This window comes from Natator depressus, chromosome 3, assembly GCF_965152275.1.
Source record: "Natator depressus isolate rNatDep1 chromosome 3, rNatDep2.hap1, whole genome shotgun sequence".
Lineage (NCBI taxonomy): Eukaryota > Metazoa > Chordata > Testudines > Cheloniidae > Natator > Natator depressus.
The window spans coordinates 174,330,196-174,357,126 of record NC_134236.1 but is presented as its reverse complement, the minus strand read 5'-3'; the positions used below and the strand labels follow the sequence as shown (position 1 = coordinate 174,357,126).

Below are 26,931 nucleotides of genomic sequence, written 5' to 3'. Positions count from 1 at the left end.
ACGGTTCTTGTGCCACCAGAGCAGGTTGTCATAGCGACCTTCGGCCCCTGCCCCTACTACCTATTTTTTCATATAATTACTCGTCTTATGCGCATATGCCACAAGTGACATTGTCCAACATTATAAGATTTCTATACTTTAGTCGATGTGACTCAGGAGTGATCTGAAACCTTTTCAATATATTCTCTTATACACTTTAGCCTCAACCTCCTCTATATCATTATAAACTTGTCAACCTGGTTACAAGGATAGGCATCCATTTATCCTCTGGGATCTTGTGGATCCCACACAGTCTCCCAAAGAAGTCAGTCTCTTGATAAATTGGGCAGGCTTTCTCCCATTCCCTGACGCTTTTGCTGCTCCAGGACTTTGAGCGGCAATGCATGAGTTTACATCTGTTTCTGGTATGGTCTTTCCTCAGCTTCTAGTTGTTCTATGCATCTTCAGTGAGCTTCCTCCTCAATTTCAGCAGTGGCTTTGCATCTTTGGCAGGCTCTCTGCTCAGCCTCCTTGGTTTCTTTCTTCTCCTTGACTTGGATTTCCACCATCAGTATCTAGTGCTCACGTTCTTTCTAGGCTTCCAGGAGCTCCAGCCAAACTAGTTATGCTGCAGCAGTCCCTGTGGCATCTGGGGTGTTGAGACCCTGCTCCTTGGACAAAGTCTAGAAGCGAAGCTCTCCATTCCTGATCTGAAGCTTTTTTTTTAATGTGATATTCCCCTATTTTTACATAATTTTTCAAGGTCTGTTGTGTCAAGACCTTCATATGACTATGGTTCACTTTTTTGACTAATCTTTAGCACTTAAAAACTCTCAATATCAACTTTTAACAGTGGCAGGGTTATGATTAAGGGTACATTTTTGTCACTGATATTTTTAGTAAAAGTCATGGACAGGTCACGGGCAATAAACAAAAATTCACAGAAGCCCGTGACTGGTCTCTCACTAAAAATATCCCTGGCAAAAGGGGTAGTCAGGGCTGGGCAGCTGCGGGGGCAGCACTGACTGGGAGTACCAGCCCCGGGGCAGAAAATGTCACAGAAGTCAATGGAAGTCACAGATTCCGTGACTTCTGTGACCTCCATGACATAATTGTAGCCTTAGTTATGATCTATAAACGTACTTGACCTATAGCATTTGAACCTGCCAAGACTACGCCAATTGTCAGGCAGTCTGGTCTCCAGCTATAAGTTCGTTAGTTCTTAGCTAATGCCAGCAATCTTGTCAAGAGCTGACACCTGATTTGCCAGCATCACAGGAGTATTTACTCCAATTAAGTTAATAAGCTGTGATGAGGTTTTGGATCTTTAGAGGAACAAACTAACCTTATACTTTCTGTGAACTGTCCAGGAAAATTGCAGACCACATGGACATTGCAGAACACATGGTTTGGGGAAATTCAGGATTTGGAGTGTGTTGGGGTCACCTTGCTTCTTGTAACCAAGGCTGGTGGGACCGTACACAGGCTGGTGGGGTCAGAACTGCTGAAGCAGGGCTGTCTAGCACATGGACACTTAGGGTGTGACTTGCATGCTGGTATGGTTGCACCCCAATCCCTGCTCCAATAAAACACTCTGAATAGTGACAGTAAAGAGTGATTTAATCATTGACAACAAGAATGATGTGTTAAATTTCTGGCCCACCAGTAACAGTACAAAATGAATCATGTTATTCTTCAAAGTCATCCAGATGTACAGCAAATTTTTGAGGTAAGCAAAATATATTTTAATTATATTTTTATTGTCTCAGGTAACATTACTGTCATGTGATTACAATAAAGAAATATAGACTAGTGTTATAAACCGTAAATCCCTGATCTTGCAATTCACTCCATGTGTGCACATGGCTGCGCTCACATGGTGTCCCATATGAGTGAATGGGGCTCTGCACAGAGGCAGCAGATTGCAAGATGGGGCTAAGGTACAAGACACGTGCAGTTTACCATAAAAATAGACACTGAATTTATGGCTCATTAACACAATCTATAACCTACTTTGTCCTACAACTCCAGAGGTGTTAACTGCCCTCTTCACCTTGAATGGTCTCTTACAACATTAACTCCTTATGCTAGACAATCTGTTCCACTTTGTATTTAGCTGCAATTCTGTGAGTACCTTACCCAGACAGGAACAGCTCTGTGTAAGCTCAAAAGCTTGTCTCTCTCACCAACACAAGTATATTACCTCACCCACCTTGTCTCTCTAAGATCCTAGGACCAATATGGCTACAACAACACTGCAAACAAAAATTGTGTCTGTTCATAGCCAGGTATACCCAGAATCACCCAGAATATGCTCATAAAGGCCTAAGACCCCAGTCCTGCACAGACTTATGCATGTTCTTTACTTTATACACAATCAGGCTCCATGGGTCTCCATGCATTAGTGAGTCTACAGTCAGGCAGAGCCTCAGCTGGTGTAAATTGTCATAACTTTTTTGAAGTCAATGGAGCAGTGATAATTTACACCACCTCAGGATCTGCCTCATGGTATATAAAGATAAACTCATGCATAGACTTGATAGGTTTGGGGTCTAAATTAACAACTTCATTTAAATGATGGGGGTTTTGACCTCATTATGCCAATAAGATGATGTCTACATTGTCATAGTAAAAATTAAAATTATTTAAAAGCATCTGTCAAGTTTCAGTTTTTCTGGAAACAATATGGAAGTTTTATAGCCAAATGACAACAATTCACTGTGTAGTGCTGAGAATTTTCTTCTACGGTTTTAAATAGTTCTGCTAACATCAGGAAAAAAATAAATTCCTTTTATCTGAAAATTATAATCCTACCTTTCCCTCTTCATAATCCCACAGTGATGCCAGAATTGCTTTGATTGTCCTTGTTGAGATGAAGCAGACAAGGAAATTCAACAAACAGAAAATGTTTTCAAACAACAAATTCCTTTCCCAAAGATTCTGCTGTGCCTAATATCCTAATACTAGTACATTTTATAAAAGTTTCCAGGGTTTCAATTTTTTGATGTATTTAGGCATGATTTTTTATTAAATTTTCACTTGGAAATTAAGTAGTCTCAGGGCTTCATTAATCTTTTCTCTAAAACCAGTCACATTTTTTCCAAACCAGGTAATTTATTCCAGATCCAGCATTTTGAAGAGATTGGTTAAAATCAAATTTGGACCCAATCACAAGTATATCATGGGCTTGAACTTTCTTCTTCTTGCTTTCTGCAAACATAGAACATCAAACATGGCCACAGCTTCCTGAACTTCAATCATGTATGATTCTTGAACCATGCATGGATGTGATACCATCTCTGAATGTCTGACCACATTGTGCCACTATTGTTACAGCTATAACCATTTGTCCAGGACAAAACACACGTTTCCAAGTGAATCTGATTTCGTCATTCCTCTTCAGACAACATAAGAAAGTGAATAAATCCCTTTGAATAACTGGCTGGCAAATTATTGGTTTGTCTGAACATGCTTTTCTGCTTAGGGGAATGAGTAGAGACTGGAGGATTTCACCACCTTTAAAATATTTCTAAACTCCTAAATCCCTTAATCAATTCTTCAGTATTTTAAACTATTTATTCCTAATTATACAATGAATATGCATAGATCTTAGTCAACTATTTATTGTGTAATCATGATTATGTTACCAAAACTACCTTTAGGGAGATAATACATTTTAAATTAACCTGGATTTAATTAAGGAAGTTAGTGGATTAGAAACTAATTAATTAATGTTGGCTAATTGAGTATAGTTGTATTTTAATTTCCAAAATTCTTATGGACAAAGAAAGGAAAGAACTGGTGGGAGGAGGTGAGCCAGAAATCAAGCATATGCTTAAATGTAAATGAAACCTGTTGAACCATTAGAACTCCTCCATCTCAGGAAGTTCCTATGGTGATGAACCCAAATCTGTTGAAGGGACCTTCATGTCTACCATCCAACAACAGATGCAAGTCTGGCCTCTTGGGATACACATTTGGGAAGAAGGATGGATCACGGGAAATTTTAATGCGAAGTTTAAAAAACATGTACTTTAAAGGAACAAAGATAGGGCCTTAAGTGCCACCAAAATGGATCATCTAAGAACATATCAGTGATACCACTCATGGACAAAGTAACCCTGATTCATTAGGGGTTAGAGCTCCTTCCACAACCACAGCCAGGCTGAAAGAGTTAATACTTGCTTAGATCAGGTATTCCAAGCAGTCATTTGGTCTCCTATATGCATTTTTTCTAGACATTATATAGCGGCATATTTTACAGCTATATGGAATGCAGAGCTGCTGTAGCTGATCATGAAAAATAATCTGACCTGTTAATGAGGGAATGCGATATATTTCCCATCAGGCAGGTCTGGCCCTGCCTGTTTTTCTTTTCTGTAAACGGCATTTTCAAAGGACAAGGTTGATCTCAAATAAATGTACCCTTTTGTCCATCTTAGGTGTTCTATAACAAATGGGAGATGGGTGCACTGTATGTCTGAAATCAGGCCACTTATTTAGGTAGCTGACTATGGATTTTAGTGCCTATCTCAATGCACCCATGTGAGACTGAGCTGCATAACCAGATTTTAGAGCAGTTAGACTTACAGGAGCTTCTTCATTTTGGGGAGTCTTGTGCTTTTTTGGAATGGAACCAATTTGTCCCTAGCACATGCATTTTTCCAAATGTGTCTGAAAGATTAAGTTTGGCTCCTATTGTTATATTTAGGAGAGAAGACAAATTATGACTAATGTGCAGAGAATACATTTACCAACATTGAGGGCCAGTGCCTAAAACAGGTTTCTGTGTTTAAATACCTTGAGGGATAGTTACTGACAAATGGAGAAATCCCCACAGAGAACTGCAAGCAAGGCTACCGAGTGCAGGAGACGTCTGGAGCAAGATAGGAGTGATTTATGATAAACAGATGTCCAGATTACTTAAAGGATAATCTATGGCAAGACCACCTCTTCTGTAAGGATCAGAGATGTAGGTGGCCCAAGAGAGGCACCTAAGAAGACTTGAAGTCTTGAACACTGAAATGAGATGTTTGAGGGCAGTGAGGGGGCGACATTGCTGGACCACATGTGGAATGATGTCATCAATAGTGAGACCGCGATCTGCAGTGTCAGAGAGAGAAGCTGAAAGACAGGATGCTGAGGTAGTGTGGGCATGTACCAAGGACAGATGAAGGGAATCCTGTTTAGAAGGCATTTGAGATTAGAGTTCATGGGCGGAAAACAAGAGGACAGTCATGAAAATGGTGGATAGGCTGCGTACAGGAGGACAGAGTGTATATGAAACAAGCATTGAACCTGCAAGTCCGAAAAAGACTGGTCCAGTGAACCAACCCTCAGCTAGCTTGGAAAAGAGGAAGAAGATGATAAATGCATATAGAAAGACAGTAATGCTACAGTGACACCTCAACAATGAATGATATGACAAAATAGCCTTTCAAACAGTGACTTGACATACATACTATAAACCAGATCATCATCCTTAGCTGATAATAATCACCCTCCAAACTGGCTAGGAAATCATTATGAATTTAGTAAAAGATCTTATTGCACTTTCCTCTTGTATAAAATATCAAGATTATTATTCAAACTTGAAGACACTGCACAGCATGAGAGTACTGCAAGCATCTCAAATTAGCAATGAAGTCTGGTAGGATTTTGAATGTTTCTTTTCTTCCCCTATGCCCCACTTTAACCTCTTGCATGACACGCCATCCCACAGGCCCAAAGCCAGGCATGCCAGCTAGTTTGTTTGGTGTCAGATACTGTAACAAGCAAGATTTACAGTATAAGTCCTTGTCAAGGTTCCTTCCCCACTCTGAACTCTAGGGTACAGATGTGGGGACCTGCATGAAAACCTCCTAAGCTTACTTTTACCAGCTTAGGTTAAAACTTCGCCAAGGTACAAACTATTTTACCCTTTGCCCTTGGACTTCCACTGCCACCATCAAACATTTATCTGGGTTTATTTTTATTAGGAAAGCGTTGTTTGGAAACGTCTTTCCCCCCAAAAATCCTCCCAACCCTTGCACCCCACTTCCTGGGGAAGCTTTGGTAAAAATCCTCACCAATTTGCATAGGTGACCACAGACCCAAACCCTTGGATCTTAAGAACAATGAAAAAAAGCATTCAGTTCTTGAAAAGAAGAATTTTAATAGAAGTAAAAAGAATCACCTCTGTAAAATCAGGATGGTAAATACCTTAAAGGGTAATTAGATTCAAAACATAGAGAATCCCTCTAGGCAAAACCTTAAGTTACAAAAAGACACACAGACAGGAATATCCATTCCTTTCAGCACCGCTCAATTTCTCAGCCATTTAAAGAAATTATAATCTAACGCATATCTAGCTAGATTACTTACTAAATTGTAAGACTCCATTCCTATTCTGTCCCCGGCAAAAACACCACACAGACAGACACAGACCCTTTGTTTTCCTCCCTCCTCCCAGCTTTTGAAAGTATCTTGTCTCCTCATTGGTCATTTTGGTCAGGTGCCAGCGAGGTTATCCTAGCTTCTTAACCCTTTACAGGTGAAAGGATTTTTCCTCTGGCCAGGAGGGATTTTAAAGGTGTTTACCCTTCCCTTTATATTTATGACAGTCCTTAGGGAATATTCAGCTGCTACTTTGCAGAACATACACTAGCTATGTCATCAAGGGTCAGATTTCTAACAATGTTGATAGGCACACAGTGGGATTTGCAAAAGCATCTGAGCAGGTTAGGCCCCTTATTATTATTGATTTCAATGACAGTTAGGTGCCTAATCTGTTAGGATAAATAGCTTCTACCTGGGTGGGGGGTGCTATCATATAATTATGTCTAAGGACTTAGAGAGTTCTATTTTCAGGAAGTGTTCGATGAGAGAGAACATGCTTTGTGGAGGAAAGAATAAAGCCAGAATGTTGCACTGTTTTGCCTCTCTTTTTTTGTGCTTAAACACTACTTAATCATTTGCAGCACTTACATAGCCCCTATTACCTAATATCTGGGTGCTCTACAATTGAGAGGCTAAGGCCCAGATCTTTAAATGGGATTTAAAGCTAAATGGGATTTAAAGCTAATGTACTCAATGCTTTTTTTGCCTCTGTCTTCACGAACAAGGTCAGCTCCCAGACTGCTGCGCTGGGCGTCACAGCATGGGGAGTAGATGGCCAGCCCTCAGTGGAGAAAGAGGTGGTTAGGGACTATTTAGAAAAGCTGGACGTGCACAAGTCCATGGGGCCGGACGAGTTGCATCCGAGAGTGCTAAAGGAATTGGCGGCTGTGATTGCAGAGCCATTGGCCATTATCTTTGAAAACTCGTGGCGAACGGGGGAAGTCCCAGATGACTGGAAAAAGGCTAATGTAGTGCCAATCTTTAAAAAAGGGAAGAAGGAGGATCCTGGGAACTACAGGCCAGTCAGCCTCACCTCAGTCCCCGGAAAAATCATGGAGCAGGTCCTCAAAGAATCAATCCTGAAGCACTTACATGAGAGGAAAGTGATCAGGAACAGTCAGCATGGATTCACCAAGGGAAGGTCATGCCTGACTAATCTAATCGCCTTCTATGATGAGATTACTGGTTCTGTGGATGAAGGGAAAGCAGTGGATGTATTGTTTCTTGACTTTAGCAAAGCTTTTGACACGGTCTCCCACAGTATTCTTGTCAGCAAGTTAAAGAAGTATGGGCTGGATGAATGCACTATAAGGTGGGTAGAAAGTTGGCTAGATTGTTGGGCTCAACGGGTAGTGATCAATGGCTCCATGTCTAGCTGGCAACCGGTGTCAAGCGGAGTGCCCCAGGGGTCGGTCCTGGGGCCGGTTTTGTTCAATATCTTCATAAATGATCTGGAGGATGGTGTGGATTGCACTCTCAGTAAATTTTCGATGATACTAAACTGGGAGGAGTGGTAGATACGCTGGAGGGTAGGGATAGGATACAGAGGGACCTAGACAAATTGGAGGATTGGGCCAAAAGAAATCTGATGAGGTTCAATAAGGATAAGTGCAGGGTCCTGCACTTAGGACGGAAGAACCCAATGCACCGCTACAGACTAGGGACTGAATGGCTAGGCAGCAGTTCTGCGGAAAAGGACCTAGGGGTGACAGTGGACGAGAAGCTGAATATGAGTCAGCAGTGTGCCCTTGTTGCCAAGAAGGCCAATGGCATTTTGGGATGTATAAGTAGGGGCATTGCCAGCAGATCGAGGGACGTGATCGTTCCCCTCTATTCGACATTGGTAAGGCCTCATCTGGAGTACTGTGTCCAGTTTTGGGCCCCACACTACAAGAGGGATGTGGATAAATTGGAGAGAGTCCAGCGAAGGGCAACAAAAATGATTAGGGGTCTGGAACACATGACTTATGAGGAGAGGCTGAGGGAACTGGGATTGTTTAGTCTGCAGAAGAGAAGAATGAGGGGGGATTTGATAGCTACTTTCAACTACCTGAGAGGTGGTTCCAGAGAGGATGATTCTAGACTATTCTCAGTGGTAGAAGAGGACAGGACAAGGAGTAATGGTCTCAAGTTGCAGTGGGGGAGGTTTAGGTTGGATATTAGGAAAAACTTTTTCACCAAGAGGGTGGTGAAACACTGGAACGTGTTACCTAGGGAGGTGGTAGAATCTCCTTCCTTAGAAGTTTTTAAGGTCAGGCTTGACAAAGCCCTGGCTGGGATGATTTAATTGGGGATTGGTCCTGCTTTGAGCAGGGGGTTGGACTAGATGACCTCCTGAGGTCCCTTTCAACCCTGATATTCTATGATTCAGGAACCTAAATGATTAACTCCTTTTGAAAAATGAGATTTAGGCTCCTAAATCAATTAGGTTTTGCAATGGTGAGTGCAGGAATGCCTAAATACCATTAAAACTTTGGGTTTAAGTGACCTGTCCAAATCACAAAGGAAGAATGTGGCAGAACAGGGACTTGAACCCAGCTTTTTCCAAGTCTCAGTTAGTGCCCTAACCACTGGACCATCCTTCCTTTCATATATAATAACCTGCTTAGGTTCTTTTGAAAACCCATCTAGGTGCCTGTCTAGCTCTTTAGGCTCCTGATTGCATTTGAAAATCAGGCCTTAAGTGACTTTGTGACTAACCATTTTTTTGCTTCTAGTTTGACTACTGGGCTTATTTTAGTAGCACCATCCACCATCAGACTGAGTAATCTGAAGTTTTGATTTGTGTGGATTTCACTTGCAGTTATGAAGGTTGGTCACCATGGAAGAGTCAACCAATTGTTAATGATGTCAGCTGGTTGCCACAGCGTTATTTCCTATTTTAAGTATAAGGGAGGACACTAGCCATTTCCAATATCACTGTGTAGAAACTATTGGCAAAGCTTAATTTTTCATTGGTGACCAATTTACATGGGAAGCAGCCAATGAGAGAATGGGTGTTTTTATTCTGATTAAGAGTTTTCAGTCACTACTGGACCTTTATTGTTTTACACTAATATTGAACTACTGTTCTGTATCTCAGTCAATATTACCACCGTACTCATACAGATACAACATTTGCTGAAATTTGTTTCTTTGTGGCCACCTCCTCTGAAGGAGGAGCTGATCCTGAGAGGTACTGTACACACACTATTTCCACTGAGGTTAGGATTAGGCCCTAGCAGTCCCTTTGTACTCTCGGTGTTGTAGGCAAATCTGCTTCTCTCAATATTGTTTTCTTGCTTTCATAGTTTCTGAACTGGTTTCCCTGAGTGGTTTTATAGTTGAGAGATGATAATTATCTGTAGCTGATCTGCCACTAAGATTTTGTTAGCAGGATCAGCTGAAGAACATTAAAAGGAAGGAACATGCATCATGTGCTGTGCCATCTACTCTAGCATCAGATAGGGAAACAAATCTGATCAGTATGGAGGTAGTAATGTAGCTATTGTGACAAAGTTCCTGCTCTACCTTGGTGGGTCTTGCGCTTATTGGTGGATTTGCTCGCCTTGGAGCTTCACGGCAGCCCTCAGCTTGGCCGTTTTTCTGAATTCACAGTCCAGGTCGACTCCTCCTGTGTCTGACCAGGAGTTGGGAGGATTTGGGGGAAACCCGGGCCCGCCCTCTACTCCTGGTTCCAGCCCAGTGGAATGCAGCTGTCTAGAGTGCCTCCTGGAACAGCTGTGGGACAGCTACAACTCCCTGGGCTACTTCCCCATGGCCTCCTCCCAACACCTTCTTTATCCTCACCATAGGACCTTTCTCCTGGTATCTGATAATGCTTGTACACCTCAGTCCTCCAACAGTCGCGTTCTCACTCCCAGCTCCAAGTGCCTCTTGCTCCCAGCTCCTCACACGCATACCACAAACTGAAGGTAGCTCCTTTTTAAAACCCAGGTGCCCTGATTAGCCTGCCTTAATTGATTCTAGCAGCTTCTTGATTGGCTGCAGATGTTCTAATCAGCCTGTCTTAATTGTCTCCAGAAGGTTCCTGATTGTTCTGGAACCTTCCCTGTTACCTTACTTAGGGAAAAGGGACCTACTTAGCCTGGGGCTTATATATCTGCCTTCTATCACTCTCCTATAGCCATCTGGCCCAACCCTGTCACACTATCTATGCACAGATTGCCATGATTATTTCTCTATGACAGAAGGGTCAATTTCTACAAGCATTTCTCATGTATAATTATTTAGATGCTCTGATTAACTGAGAAGTCTGTTATTTGATGCTACACAATTGCCATGCAGCTTGCTTATTGTTTGATAGCATGCAAAATACCATGCAGCTAAACTGAAGGTCTAATTCCAAGGAGTAACTAAGCACCCTAAGTGCTAGGGGTAGGAGGGTATTTATTTTTAAAAGTTCACTTGCTTAATCTCTCTTTAGTAATTCTTTTGATATAGCTGAACATACTTTTAAATAATGCATCCACACCTGAAAATAATGTTCTCTCACTGGCAGTAAAGAGGCCAAATTCACCACTGATGTGAAAAGCTAAAAATGTTGGTAATGGTTTTGTCCTTACATGCTGCAAAAAGCCCTATGGGTAGCCTGACCCATAACGTCACATGTCCATTCAGCACCTACAAAAACTCTACCTGAGTACATCTGAACCTGGGGTTTCCTACAGCACAAATGAGGCTACTGCCATCAACTGCAGGTGTAAATCCTGCAGGGTAGCAAAATGGACTGCATCAGTAAAAGTTAACAATAGAAATATTGTAATTACCTAGTGCTTCGTTCATTTTTCCTTTAGATTTTCAGAAACCCCTTTTGGGGGTTGTACTGCCACGTACAACCTCACCTGTCATCAGCATTTTGTTCTCTAATTAATAGTATATGCTTGGGTATCACCTTCTGCAATACACTAGCTATAGGAACTTCTAACAGGTAGTATGGCAAGAGAATCTAACAGTATAGGGAAGGTGAAGACAGGATACACTGCAATGCTGGACATACAGGCCCTGTGATATTTCAGCAGCATCATCGCCTCCTCCTCGCAACATATCAAATATTTTGCTCTGTTGCCATGTATTTATCTGTGTTATATCTGCCCAGAGGCCCCATCAGGATTCATTGTACCAGGCACTACACAAGCATCAACTGTAGAAAAATCTGTCCAAGACTGTTTTGGCTTCAGGAGAACTTTGTCTTCCAACGAAGTCCTCTATGATCATACGAGTCAAAGAGAGGCCTAGACTTAGATTTTGTTGTTAAGAGAAGCAAGCCTAGTTGGGTTTGAGGATTAAATTATGGAAGAATATGTTGCTGCGATTTTACTGGGAGTGTCTCAGATGTAATTGAGAGTTCTCTAAATGGGTAAATCCATAATTTAGATTGAGAGATCAGCAAAACAAACTTGGCAGAATCCAAAATTTTAAATCAAGAGCTTACTATGTTGTTGCACCACAGCTCTTCTTTCATTTCACCCCCATTTATTGCACCATTAACCTCCTGTTTCCAAGACAACCAAGCAAATTCGGCGATGGGCAGATAAATGTAAATTTTAGGAGGCTACTAATTTGGAATAAATTAAGTTCATTTTGTCATAAATTTGGAGTAAATAGCCCTCCTAGGTTTGAGCTTGTGAGGTACTCAGCACCACACAGAATCAGCCTTATGTGAAGGCCACGTGGTTCAGCAGGTAAGGCGCTGGGATAAGAGTCAAGAGACCACAGGTTGTATTCCTGGCTCAGTCACTGATTGGTTGTGTAACCCTGGACAAAAAGTCACAACTCTCTCTGTGCCTCAATTTCCCAGGTACAAGATGAGAATAAAACTGCTTACTCGTCTTTGTAAAGCACTTTAGCATCTGCATTTGAGAAGTGCTACACATTTATTAACAGCATTTTTAGCTAAACTTTTGCTAGTGTTTGAATAATCAGTGCTTTTAGAAGTAGTATTAAGGACCTTGAACTAGCCTGTGTCTGTTTGCAACCCTATTAGAGTGGTGCTTCAACGGATTCCAGAATGTTTGAGAACTGGGAACAGAGGGGATCTACAAAATGATAATAGGTTATTTAATTACACACTCCTCTGCTTTTGAGCCCATCATGTCACTGAATTCTTAGAGTGTGATTTTCAACAGAACTCAGCAGTAGCCTAGCTCTGAAGCCAATGGGAGCAGCTAGATCAAAAGCTGACAAGACAAGAGAGCTTCCTACTTAGGAGAAGCTTCCTAGAGCTCAGATCAATAAAAGGAAAACTACAAAAAATGTATACTTCGACTGAAAGCTCTTTGAAGCAATGTGTGTCATTTTGTTCTGTGTTCTGACAGCACCTGGCACAACCGCTCCTGGTCCCTGACTGGAGCTCCTAGGTGCTGCCACAATACAAGTAAGTAACAATAAGATGTATGTAAGTTCTCCATGCTTACAATATATGAGGCTCCTTAACTTTAAATCGGTTATTGGGGTTTAGTTAATGAGGATTGTTATCAATTTCTTAGTGTGATTAAATCCCTCATTCCTGAACTAATGTGCACTAGGAGAGTAATAGGCAGGTTGGGGAGGATTCAGAAGGAATGGCTGCCTGGTAGCAGGGTTTAGAGCAGAGCCCAGAGCTGCAGCGCGGAGCAGCTCTGGAGCAGTGAAGCTGCAGATTTTTGCCTGGAGCTGGAGCGGAGCCAGAGCACAGCTCCAAAGCCCTGCCTGGTAGTGCGGGAGGGGAGCTGGAAAGGAAAGTGGGAGTGTCACCCAGGAGGCACTAGGGAGAACTGGGGTGGGATAGGTCAGGTGAAGTTAGCCTTGAGGCTGAGTAGTGGTGTTCAGGTGAATAAGAACATAACAACAGCCATACTGGGTCAGACCAAAGGTCCATCTAGCCCCAGATCCTGTCTTCTGACAGTGGCCAATGCCAGGTGCCCCAGAGGGAGTGAATCTAACAGGTAATGATCAAGTGGTCCATCCCCTGTCGCTCATTCCCAGCTTCTGGCAAACAGAAGGTAGGGACACCATCCCTGTCCATCCTGGCTAATAGCCATTGATGGACCTATCCTCCATGAACTTACTAGTTCCTTTTTGAATGTGTATGTGCAGTTATGGGGAGGGTCCAGAGGAGTGGGAGTCAGCAGGAAGGATCAAGTGGACCTGGAGCTAGGGAGATGCTAGTAAGGTGATGATGTGTCAATATAGTTGGCAGTAAGTGAACTAAAGGGTTAACATGGAGTAAATAAAAGGTGATCTCAGTATTGCCTTTCCAGCTGACCAGGAACACACCTGACAACAGACTTCAAAGGACCCCTTTTTTAAAAAAAATTCAGAGTGAATTCCTTTCAGGACTAGAGCTCCTTGCAGTGTTACAGCTTTCAATGGCTACAGCAAAGGAATGATGATTCAGTAACAGAATGTTACTTGTTACATTGATTACTCATTAACAATTGCTTCCTTTCACATGTTTTTAAAAGTGCTACTAATACAATAAACCTAGCCTGTTGGAGATCATTAGTGCCAAGTAGAGGATATCAGTCTCAGAATCTAACTTGCTACCCGCCCCCCCCCCCCCGCCCAAGGGGTCGGTAATGATTAATGTAACATTGATCCATGTTATAAAATGTAATATTTCATATTTGATTGATATTTAGTACTTTAGGAAAGAACACAGCAAAAAGACCTGGTCAGAGCCATTAAGATGTAGATAAAGAGTTTGATACATGATACATTTCAGAGTAACAGCCGTGTTAGTCTGTATTCGCAAAAAGAGAAGGAGTACTTGTGGCACCTTAGAGACTAACCAATTTATTTGAGCATAAGCTTTCGTGAGCTACAGCTCACTTCATCGGATGCATACTGTGGAAAGTATAGAAGATCTTTTTATACACACAAAGCATGAAAAAATGAAAAAATGGGTGTTTACCACTACAAAAGGTTTTCTCTCCCCCCACCCCACTCTCCTGCTGGTAATAGCTTATCTAAAGTGATCACTCTCCTTACAATGTGTGTGATAATCAAGGTGGGCCATTTCCAGCACAAATCCAGGGTTTAACAAGAACGTCTTGGGGGAGGTAGGAAAAAACAAGGGGAAATAGGTTACCTTGCATAATGACTTAGCCACTCCCAGTCTCTATTCAAGCCTAAGTTAACTGTATCCAATTTGCAAATTAATTCCAATTCAACAGTCTATCACTGGAGTCTGGTTTTGAAGTTTTTTTGTTGTAATATCGCAACTTTCATGTCTGTAATTGCGTGACCAGAGAGATTGAAGTGTTCTCCGACTGGTTTATGAATGTTATAATTCTTGACATCGGATTTGTGTCCATTTATTCTTTTACATAGAGACTGTCCAGTTTGACCAATGTACATGGCAGAGGGGCATTGCTGGCACATGATGGCATATATCACATTGGTGGATGTGCAGGTGAACGAGCCTCTGATAGTGTGGCTGATGTTATTAGGCTCTGTGATGGTGTCCCCTGAATAGATATGTGGGCACAGTTGGCAACGGGCTTTGTTGCAAGGATAGGTTCCTGGGTTAGTGGTTCTGTTGTGTGGTATGTGGTTGCTGGTGAGTATTTGCTTCAGGTTGGGGGGCTGTCTGTAGGCAAGGACTGACCTGTCTCCCAAGATTTGTGAGAGTGTTGGGTCATCCTTCAGGATAGGTTGTAGATCCTTAATAATGCGTTGGAGGGGTTTTAGTTGGGGGCTGAAGGTGACGGCTAGTGGCGTTCTGTTATTTTCTTTGTTAGGCCTGTCCTGTAGCAGATGACTTCTGAGAACTCTTCTGGCTCTATCAATCTGTTTCTTCACTTCCGCAAGTGGTTATTGTAGTTGTAAGAATGCTTGATAGAGATCTTGTAGGTGTTTGTCTCTGTCTGAGGGGTTGGAGCAAATGCGGTTGTATCGCAGAGCTTGGCTGTAGACAATGGATCGTGTGGTGTGGTCAGGGTGAAAGCTGGAGGCATGTAGGTAGGAATAGCGGTCAGTAGGTTTCCGGTATAGGGTGGTGTTTATGTGACCATCGTTTATTAGCACTGTAGTGTCCAGGAAGTGGATCTCCTGTGTGGACTGGACCAGGCTGAGGTTGATGGTGGGATGGAAATTGTTGAAATCATGGTGGAATTCCTCAAGGGCTTCTTTTCCATGGGTCCAGATGATGAAGATGTCATCAATATAGCGCAAGTAGAGTAGGAGCATTAGGGGACGAGAGCTGAGGAAGCGTTGTTCTAAGTCAGCCATAAAAATGTTGGCATACTGTGGGGCCATGCGGGTACCCATAGCAGTGCCGCTGATTTGAAGGTATACATTGTCCCCAAATGTAAAATAGTTATGGGTAAGGACGAAGTCACAAAGTTCAGCCACCAGGTTAGCCGTGACAGTATCGGGGATAGTGTTCTTGATGGCTTTTAGTCCATCTTTGTGTGGAATGTTGGTGTAGAGGGCTTCTACATCCATAGTGGCCAGGATGGTGTTATCAGGAAGATCACCGATGGATTGTAGTTTCCTCAGGAAGTCAGTGGTGTCTCGAAGGTAGCTGGGAGTGCTGGTAGCATAGGGCCTGAGGAGGGAGTCTACATAGCCAGACAATCCTGCTGTCAGGGTGCCAATGCCTGAGATGATGGGGCACCCAGGATTTCCAGGTTTATGGATCTTGGGTAGTAGATAGAATATTCCAGGTCGAGGTTCCAGGGGTGTGTCTGTGCGAATTTGATCTTGTGCTTTTTCAGGGAGTTTCTTGAGCAAATGCTGTAGTTTCTTTTGGTAACTCTCAGTGGGATCATAGGGTAATGGCTTGTAGAAAGTGGTGTTGGAGAGCTGCCAAGCAGCCTCTTGTTCATATTCCGACCTATTCATGATGACAACAGCACCTCCTTTGTCAGCCTTTTTGATTATGATGTCAGAGTTGTTTCTGAGGCTGTGGATAGCATTGTGTTCTGCACGGCTGAGGTTGTGGAGCAAGTGATGCTGCTTTTCCACAATTTCAGCCCGTGCACGTTGGCGGAAGCACTCTATGTAGAAGTCCAGTCTGCTGTCTCGACCTTCAGGAGGAGTCCACCTAGAATCCTTCTTTTTGTAGTGTTGGTAGGGAGGTCTCTGTGGATTAGTATGTTGTTCAGAGGTGTGTTGCGATATTACAACAAAAAAACTTCAAAACCAGACTCCAGCGAGAGACTGTTGAATTGGAATTCATTTGCAAATTGGATACAATTAACTTAGGCTTGAATAGAGACTGGGAGTGGCTAAGTCATTATGCAAGGTAACCTATTTCCCCTTGTTTTTTCCTACCCCCCCCAGACGTTCTTGTTAACCCCTGGATTTGTGCTGGAAATGGCCCACCTTGATTATCATACACATTGTAAGGAGAGTGATCACTTTAGATAAGCTATTACCAACAGGAGAGTGGGTCTGTGGGGGGGGGGGAGAAAACCTGGATTTGTGATGGAAATGGCCCACCTTGATTATCATACACATTGTAAGGAGAGTGATCACTTTAGATAAGCTATTACCAGCAGCAGAGTGGGGTGGGGGGAGAGAAAACCTTTTGTAGTGGTAAACACCCATTTTTTCATGCTTTGTATGTATAAAAAGATCTTCTATACTTTCCACAGTATGCATCCGATGAAGTGAGCTGTAGCTCACGAAAGCTTATGCTCAAATAAATTGGTTAGTCTCTAAGGTGCCACAAGTACTCCTTTTCTTTTTGCAAATACAGACTAACACGGCTGTTACTCTGAAACCATACATGATACAGTGTCACAATAGACCCTGCAGGTTTTGCAGCAACAGTACACCCAAATTCCTAAGACCACCTAAGAAATTTGTAAACTAAGAGTATGTCTACACTTGGAGCTGCAGGTGTGGCTCCTAGCAGGGAGGGCATTGGATGAGTGTTGCTTTAGGGAGCCTATTAATCTGGATCACTTCAAATATGGGACAGTACGCTAGCTTCCCCATCAGTAAATAGCATCTACTGATTCCTGCACCAGTGGGCTTTGGATCTAGTTAGTGGAAAGCCTTCCATTGACTTTAATGGGCTTTGGATAAGGCCTTAAGAGACCAGCACTAGGAAGATGAACAATTAAAAAAGCCAGGAAATATGCATGTTATTAACACCCCCTTCCCCCCCACACACACACACATATACCCCCCAGCTCCTCACCCACAGTTCTGAATGGCTTGAGCTGGCTTTTTAAAGTATCTTTATTGATCTTCACAAAGCCAGTCCTATACCATAGCAAGAAGATTCCTAGAATTGTTTCAGTAGAACATCAAACTATTTGATCGTACTGATACCGATATCCTTACTCACCTGGAACAGTACCTTGTTCCATGAGCACTGAAATTAATGGGCCTATTTCTGGAGTAAGGTACTTTTCAACATGGGGAGGGATGGCAGAATTTGGCCTTAAATACAAGGTAGTAACAAGTGATGGGGAAAAGCTAAGAGCTGACAGGAGAAAAGAAAAGGTGAGAACAAAAGAGGAATTGGACCAAGTAGTAAATACTGTGACAAAGTTAGGCCGGATGGCTGCAATAGGGTCCTGGAAGGCCGATATATTAGCCCTAGAATGTTAAAGGCCCTTCTCCGTACAAGCTGAGAAGTGGTTACCTCAGGTCAATACATAGCCAAAGACGCACAGAAGGGACAAGACAAACCCTGCTCAGAGTGGTGCTGATTTCCCAGGCCCACCATCACCAGAGGGGGAAGTGCTAAGTCTGGTGAAATGAAGGAGGTGCCTTGCCACAATACATTATCGTACTCTTTTAAAAATTCATCTACTCCATTGATTCAATTTCAGAATTTTAAACTCTGTGCTACACATGTTAATGTTATAATGAAGACCAATAAATATAAGGAGAGCTAGCAATCTCTACAAATCAAATCAATCTGTAATTGCAAACTGGCTTCGTGCACAAAATAACATACAGCCAGTTGAGTCCATGGCTACTTTGTTTTGAACTGCTTTGAAACACACTGACTGTACACTTTTCTCTAAATACATAAAATGAATGGCATGGCATGTCTCAATGTGGAGGAAGCAACAATGCATTTCTTTCCAGAGCAGCTACCTCATTTGATCTGCTTCCAGCCACTATGAAGCTTCATAGTCCAGTATACAGAATCCATAAGTGTGTATCCATGGAAATAACTTTAAAAAGCAAAAATTACAATTAGGGATACATCTCAAACACTTTGCATTTCTGCCTCCCAAAGCAAATGCAGATTAATTTTAAACAATTACTCTATTCTCTTCCCTCATTCCTCACTTTAAATATTATTAGACATTCCTACTGGCAAACTATGATAATATAATGGACTTTTTAAAAGTATGTACAGAGATTTTTGATGAAATTCACCTCTGTGCAGAGAGCTCACGAGACCTATGCAACACTAACATTCATATAAATTCCTACAAATATCTCTTTTGATCTTCTCTGTTTTGCATCCTTCTGGTTCCTAATCAAATTTATGCACCTGCAGCTGTATTTTAGTGGGACCATAGTAATATTCAGTGGCCAATTAGGCTTGACCCACTTGAAGCGCCTTTGTGAATATGCCAAAGAATAGTTTCATTCTGTTTTTGCCATTAAAGGCAGCAGCTAGAATTAATTTAGGTATCAACTACCGGCAGTCTTACTTCTAGTAACAAAATAAGCACCTATCAACTATAATCAAAATATAAAATCTGACTGTCATAGTAAAGGCTTAAAATAGTATTATTTTAGCAAGTTCAGTGCTAGGTATAATAAGTGTACAAAATAACCTGTTTACTAACCTTTCATAACTGTTGTTCTTCGAGATGTATTGCTCATGTCCATTCCATGTTAGGTGCATAAGCACCACATGCACCATTTCTGGAGATTTTTCCCTCAGTGGTATCCTTTAGGCTGGTTCTAGCATCCTCCAGAGCCACGTGCTTATGTGCTGGTATAAGGGACACCACCGGCTCAGGTCCTTCTTGCCTGTTAACTCTGACAGAGGGGTAGGAAGGTGGGTCATGGAATGGACATGAGCAACACATCCTGAACAGTTACGAAAGGTTAGTAACTGTTTTCCCCGCCCCGAATCCTTGCTCATATCCATTACATGTTAGGTGACTCACAAGCAGTACCCCTGGAGGTGAGCTTAGAGTTCATGGACATGCTGACTGCAACACTTCTCTTCTGAAACTGGCTTTGCCTTGGGCCTGCTGGGTGATGGTGTAGATGTGAAGGCATGCACTGACGACCAGGTCACAGCTCTGCAGGTGTCCTGGATTGGGACATGCACAAGGAACGCTGCTGATGAAGCCTGGGCTCTTGTGGAATGAGTGGTTAAGATGACCGAAGCTTGGACATTCGCCTGCTCATAGCAAGCTTGAACACAGGCGGTTATCCAGGACAAGATCCCTTGGGTTGTCACAAGTAGCTCTCTCATTCTTTCTGCTATTGCTACAAAGAGTTGTGTAGATTTGTGGAAGGGTTTAGTCCTCTCAGTATAAAAGGCGAGGGCCCACCTAATGTCTAATGAGTGAAGCTGTCATTCCTCTGAGTTTTTGAGAGGCTTTGGGATGAAGACTGATAGAAAATGACCTGGTTGCTATGGAATTGTGACACCATCTTTGGCAAGAAGGCTAGATAGGGGCACAGTTGGACCTTGTCCTTGAAAAACACCATGTAGGGTGGCTCTGACTTAAACGTCTTGATCTCAGAGACCCTTCTGGCCGAGGTGATCACCAGCAGGAAGGCAACCTTCCAGGAGAGAAGTGTCAGGGAGCATGATGCTAATGGCTCAAAGGGGGGACCCTGCTGTTTTAGGTGGAGCAAATAGACTGAAGGGGAGAAATGCTTCCACTTGGCCAAGAAGGTAGCCCCGGTGGAAGACTTTCTACTGCCTAGCAAGATCTGCTGAACCTGTTCCAAGCAGGTCTGTTCTTCCGGGTTCAGCCATGCAGCATCCATGTGGTTAGGTGCAGGGAGGCAAGCTTCAGGTGAAATAACCATCTGTGGTCTTGTGAAATCAGGTCTGGATGGAGTGGGAGTGAGAGTGTGCTGCCACCAAGATCCAGGAGCATGCCGAAGCAATGCTGGCACCGCCATGCCAGGGCTATCAGAATAACTCTTGCCTTATCCTGTTTGATTTTTAGGAGGACCTTGTGAACCAAGGGGATCGGAGAAAAAGCGTAAAGTAGGTGGCCTGTCCACAAGAGCAGGAAGGCATCAGAAAGGGAGAATGGGCTGTGTCTGTGCAGCGAACAAAACCGATGGCATTTCATGTTCTGCCTGGAGAACAGGTCCACTTGGGGAGGCTCCCACCTTTGGAAGATAAATCTGGTGACCTCTGGGTGAAGGACCACTTGTGGTGAGAGCAGAAGGGTCAGCTGAGGTGATACACCAGTACATTGTAGGCTCCCAGGAAACATGACACCTAGAGATGAATGGAGTGCTTTGCACAGGAGTGCCACAGATGGATGGCCTCCCGACACAAGGCCAAAGATCAAGCCACTCCCTGCTTGTTGATGTAAAACATGCCACAGTAGAACTTGAACCCCCTCATCTGAGATCTGGGGGAGGAACATCTGGCATGCTAAGCATACACCCCTGAGCTCCCTGACATTAATGGGCAGGAAGAGTTCTTCTCAGGACCAGAGGCCCTGAGTCCTGAGATTGTTGAGGTGGGCATCCCACCCTAGGTCTAACGCATCCAAGATTAAGGTTACTGACAGTTGAGGGGTATGAAAGAGCACCCCCATCATCACTGATCTTGGGTCTTTCCACCAGCCCAGGGACACGAGCATCGGGGGAGGGATCATGAGTCCAAGTGGTGTCTGCTTGGAGAGTAAACTGAAGCTAGCCACATCTAGAGAGGCCTGAGACACAGTGTTGCGTGCTGAACCACAAAAGTACAAGCCGCCATGTGATCCAGCAGCTTGAGGCACACCCAAGCTGTCGTGAAAGGGTGGGCCATGACCTTGGATTTCAGGTCTGACATGGTCTGGAATCGGGCCTCTGGCAGGGAGGCCCTGGCTTGGGTCAAGTCAAGCACTGTCCCAATAAATTCTATTCTCTGAACCAGGACAAGAGTTGACTTTTGCTTGTTTATCAGCAGACCCAGTGCTCTGAAGGTGGCTTAGACCATGCTGATGCTGTTATGTACTTGAGCCTGTGACCAACCTTTGATCAGCCAGTTGTTGAGGTACAGATAGACTTGTAAACCTCATCACCTGAGGAAGGCTGCTACATCTGCCATACACTTCAAGAAAACCCAAGGGGTTACCGATAGGCCAAAGGGGAGGATGGCGAATTGGTACTGGCGTTGACCCACTATAAACATGTGGCCACGGATGATAAAAATGTGCAAGTATGCATCCTTTAAGTTGAGGGCTTTGTACCAGTCTCCTGGATCCAGGGAGAAAATGATGGAGGCCAGGGAGACCATGAGGAACCTCTGTTTTTTGAGATATCTATTGAGGTTATGCAGGTCCAAGATGGGCCGGAGACCTCCTTTTTGCCTTCGGGATTTGGAAATACTGGGAGTAAAACCTCTTCCCTTTCAAGTCTTGAGGAACATCCTCCATGACCCACATACATAGGAGGGATTGCTTGTGAGAAGGCTCCCTGAAGAGGGACGAGGACTGGGGTGGGGTGAGGTGAGGTGGGAGGGATGGGGGACAGAAACTCAAGGGTGACTATCTGACTATCACTGTGCTCAGGACCCAATGGTCTGATGTTATGAATGACTATGCCAGGCGGAAGGGCGACAGACAGTGCAAAAATAAGAGGGGAGGAGGATTTGAAATGGTAACTGGTACAATGCCCTTAGGCGCACCTTCTAAAAGCCTGCTTGGGCATGCCAAGTATCTCTGAGACCAGGACTGGGAGGATGAGGTGGATGGGAGTGGTGAGTATCGTTTATAACCTCTCCCGTTTCTTTTGTAGGGCTCCTGTCTTGGAGGCGCCGAGAAGCAAGGAGGCTGCTGAGGCCTGAAGTGCTTCCTGGAAGCTGATGGAGTGTAAATGTTAGACCTCATAAGAGAGGCTGGAGGACTGGAGCCAAAAACAGTGCCTCATGGTGACTGCAGAGGACGTTGTCCTGGCTGCCAAGTTGGCAGCATATAGAGCTGCCTGGAGAGAGGTACTGGCTATGTTCTTACCCTCTTCCAAGAGGGTCATGAACTCCTGCCTTGCCTCTTGGGGCAGGGGACTGAGTCATCTATCTGCCGCCCCGACCAGGAAAACCAAGAAGTCTGCTGCATGCTAGGAGCTAGAATTCATAATATGACAGAGAGACTGCCGAGACTCATCAAGTCCTCGGATCTCTACCCCTTCCTGCTTCTCCACATGGGTACCAATGATGCTGCCAAGAATGACTGTGAGTGGATCACTGCAGACTACGTGGCTCTGGGAAGAAGGATAAAGGAGTTTGAGGTGCAAGTGGTCCATACTCCCTGTGGAAGGAAAAAGGCCCGGGTAGAGACTGTCAAATTGTGGAAGTCAACGAATGGCTACACAGGTGGTGTCAGAGAGAAGGCTTTGGATTCTTTGACCATGGGATGGTGTTCCAAGAAGGAGGAGTGCTAGGCAGAGACGGGCTCCACCTAACAAAGAGAGGAAAGAGCATCTTCGCAAGCAGGCTGGCTAACCTAGTGAGGAGGGCTTTAAACTAGATTCACTGGGGTAAGGAGATCAAAGCCCTGAGGAAAGTGGGATATTGGGAGGAAGCACGAGCAGAAGAACGCAAGAGGGGAGGACTCCTGCCTCATACTGAGAAAGAGGGACGATCAGCAAGTTACCTTAAGTGCCTATACACAAATGCAAAAAGCCTGGGAAACAAGCAGGGAGAACTGGAAGTCCTGGCACAGTCAAGGAATTATGACACGATTGGAATAACAGAGACTTGGTGGGATAACTCACATGACTGGAGTACTGTCATGGATGGATATAAACTGTTCAGGAAGGACAGGCAGGGCAGAAAAGGTGGGGGAGTTGCACTGTATGTAAGAGAGCAGTATGACTGCTCAGAGCTCCGGTATGAAACTGCAGAAAAACCTGAGTGTCTCTGGATTAAGTTTAGAAGTGTGAGCAACAAGGGTGATGTCGTGGTGGGAGTCTGCTATAGACCACCGGACCAGGGGGATGAGGTGGACGAGGCTTTCTTCAGGAAACTAACAGAAGTTACTAGATCACAGGCCCTGGTTCTCATGGGAGACTTCGATCACCCTGATATCAGCTGGGAGAGCAATACAGCAGTGCACAGACAATCCAGGAAGTTTTTGGAAAGTGTAGGGGACAATTTCCTGGTGCAAGTGCTGGAGGAACCAACTAGGGGCAGAGCTTTTCTTGACCTGCTGCTCACAAACTGAGAAGAATTAGTAGGGGAAGCAAAAGTGGATGGGAACCTGGGAGGCAGTGACCATGAGATGGTCGAGTTCAGGATCCTGACACAAGGAAGAAAGGAGAGCAGCAGAACATGGACCCTGGACTTCAGAAAAGCAGACTTTGACTCCTTCAGGAACTGATGGGCAGGATCCCCTGGGAGAACAACATGAGGGGGAAAGGAGTCCAGGAAAGCTGGCTGTCTTTTAAAGAATCCTTATTGAGGTTGCAGGAACAAACCATCCTGATGTGTAGAAAGATTAGTAAATATGGCAGGTGACCAGCTTGGCTTAACAGTGAAATCCTTGCTGATCTTAAACACAAAAAAGAAGCTTACAAGAAGTGGAAGATCGGACAAATGACCAGGGAGGAGTATAAAAATATTGCTCGGGCATGCAGGAGTGAAATAAGGAAGGCCAAATCACACTTGGAGCTGCAGCTAGCAAGAGATGTTAAGAGTAACAAGAAGGGTTTCTTCAGGTATGTTAGCAACAAGAAGAAAGCCAAGGAAAGTGTGGGCCCCTTACTGAACGAGGGAGGCAACCTAGTGACAGAGGATGTGGAAAAAGCTAATGTACTCAATGCTTTTTTTGCCTCTGTCTTCACGAACAAGGTCAGCTCCCAAACTGCTGCACTGGGAAGCACAGAATGGGGAGGAGGTGACCAGCCCTCTGTGGAGAAAGAAGTGGTTTGGCACTATTTAGAAAAGCTGGACGAGCACAAGTCCACGAGACCGGATGCACTGCATCCGAGGGTGCTAAAGGATTTGGTGGATGTGATTGCAGAACCATTGGCCATTATCTTTGAAAACTCATGACGATCGGGGGAGGTCCCGGAAGACTGGAAAAAGGCTAATGTAGTGTCCATCTTTAAAAAAGGGAAGGAGGAGGATCTGGGGAACTACAGGCAAGTCAGCCTCACCTCAGTCCCTGGAAGGAGCAGGTCCTCAAGAAATCAATTTTGAAGCACTTCGCGGAGAGGAAAGTGATCTGGAACAGTCAGCATGAATTCACCAAGGGCAAGTCATGCCTGACTAACCTAATTGCCTTCTATGAGGAGATAACTGGCTCTGTGGATGAGGGGAAAGCAGTGGACGTGTTATTCTTTGACTTTACCAAAGCTTTTGATACGGTCTCCCACCGTATTCTTGCCAGCAAGTTAAAGAAGTATGGGCTGGATGAATGCACTATAAGGTGGATAGAAAGTTGGCTAGATCGTCGGGCTCAACGGGTAGCGATCAATGGCTCCATGTCTAGTTGGCAGCCGGTATCAAGCAGAGTGCCCCAAGGGTCGGTCCTGGGGCCGGTTTTGTTCAATATCTTCATTAATGATCTGGAGGATGGCATGGATTGCACCCTCCGCAAGTTTGCAGATGACACTAAACTGGGAGGAGAGGTAGATACGCTGGAGGGTAGGGATAGGATACAGAGGGCCCTAGACAAATTAGAGGATTGGGCCAAAAGAAATCTGATGAGATTCAACAAGGACAAGTGTAGAGTCCTGCACTTAGGATGGAAGAATCCCATGCACTGCTACAGACTAGGCACCGAGTGGCTAGGCAGCAGTTCTGCAGAAAAGGACCTAGGGGTTACAGTGGACGAGAAGCTGGATATGAATCAACAGTGTGCCCTTGTTGCCAAGAAGGCCAATGGCATTTTGGGCTGTAGGGGCATTGCCAGCAGATCGAGGGACGTGATCGTTCCCCTCTTTTTGACATTGGTGAGGCCTCATCTGGAGTACTGTGTCCAGTTTTGGGCCCCACACTACAAGAAGGATGTGGAAAAATTGGAAAGCATCCAGCGGAGGGCAACAAAAATGATTAGGGGACTGGAACACATGACTTATGAGGAGAGGCTGAGGGACCTGAGATTGTTTAGTCTGCAGAAGAGAAGAATGAGGGGGGATTTGATAGCTGCTTTCAACTACCTGAAACAGGGTTCCAAAGAGGATGGATCTAGACTGTTCTCAGTGGTAGCAGATGACAAAACATGGAGTAATGGTCTCAAGTTGCAGTGGGGGAGGTTTAGGTTGGATATTAGGAAAAACTATTTCACTAGGAGGGTGGTGAAGCACTGGAATGCGTTACCTAGGGAGGTGGTGGAATCTCCTTCCTTAGAGGTTTTCAAGGTCAGGCTTGACAAAGCCCTGGCTGGGATGATTTAGTTGGGGTTGGTCCTGCTTTGAGCAGGGGGTTGGACTAGATGACCTCCTGAGGTCTCTTCCAACCCTGATATTCTATGATTGTATGAATTTAGGCAAGGAGTCGCACAGATTGAAATCCGTATCTCCCCAGCAAAGCTTGCTGGTTGGAGATATGTAGTTGAAGGCTACCTGTTGAATAAACCTTTCTTCTGAAAAGGTCTAGTCTCTTAGCCTCTTTTTGTTTCGAGGTAGCGCTTGACTGGCCCTGCCTGTCCCTTTTATTCACTGCAGATACCACCAGAGACCCTGTGAGGGGATGTAAGTACAGGTATTCAAATCTTCCTGCTGGTGCATAATACTTCTTTTCTGTCCTCTTTGAGGTGGGGGGGGGGGCAGAGAAGGATGAGTTTGCCACAGGGCCTTAACTAGTCCCATTTGATGGGCAGGACCACCTTGGATGGAACTGCTGCAGCCAGAGTATCAACGAGGCTGAGCAACGTCTCTGAGCTTCTCAAATTTCCAGGCCCAAGTTTGCAGCACCCCACTTCAGAAGGTCCTGATGGGCCCTGAAATCATCCTGCAGAAGCAGGCTACTGGGACCTGCAACAGCCTCATCTGGGAAAAGGAGGCAGCTTGCACAGGAGGAGGAGATCCTTCCTCTTCCTCAACTACATCCATTGGAGCCATCTCCTGGAGGTTGGTACCGGAGTCAGGGTCTGGTGCCAAGTGGAAAGGAGCAGGAGCCCATCTCTCAGAAACCACTGAGTAGAAGCAGTTGGAGGGAGGACCTGCTATTGGGGGAACCCCCAGGGGTTCCAGTAAGGCCACTACGTCAGCCAGTGACCCGCTGGCCAGGGGCCCAGCACCAAAGTCTGTTGGCATATACACTGGGTACTAGTGGTGGGCTTTCAGTGGCACATAAGGTTCCCCTTTGGACTCTGACTTCTCTCATTGACTATGGTGGAGCGGTACCTGGTTCCATCTCCATATGGTGCCGAGGTTCTGGGGACTGGCAACACACTGAAGATTGGGACACTGGGATCAGGGAAGGTGTGCCCCTGGAAGGTCCACATGGCCTGGTGCCAGGAAGGCACCTGATGC

The 26,931-nt window shown here is 44.4% G+C and overlaps 1 long non-coding RNA gene across 1 annotated transcript in view; it reads left to right on the top strand.

Moving 5' to 3' along the window:
- LOC141984196 (uncharacterized) overlaps nucleotides 1–20,480 on the top strand; it is a 36,701-nt gene extending 16,221 nt beyond the window's left edge. The window contains exon 3 of the long non-coding RNA XR_012638680.1: nucleotides 20,460–20,480. This is a non-coding gene — a long non-coding RNA (uncharacterized LOC141984196). The remainder of the gene's footprint in view (nucleotides 1–20,459) is intronic.
- The last annotated feature ends 6,451 nt before the right edge of the window (nucleotides 20,481–26,931 follow it).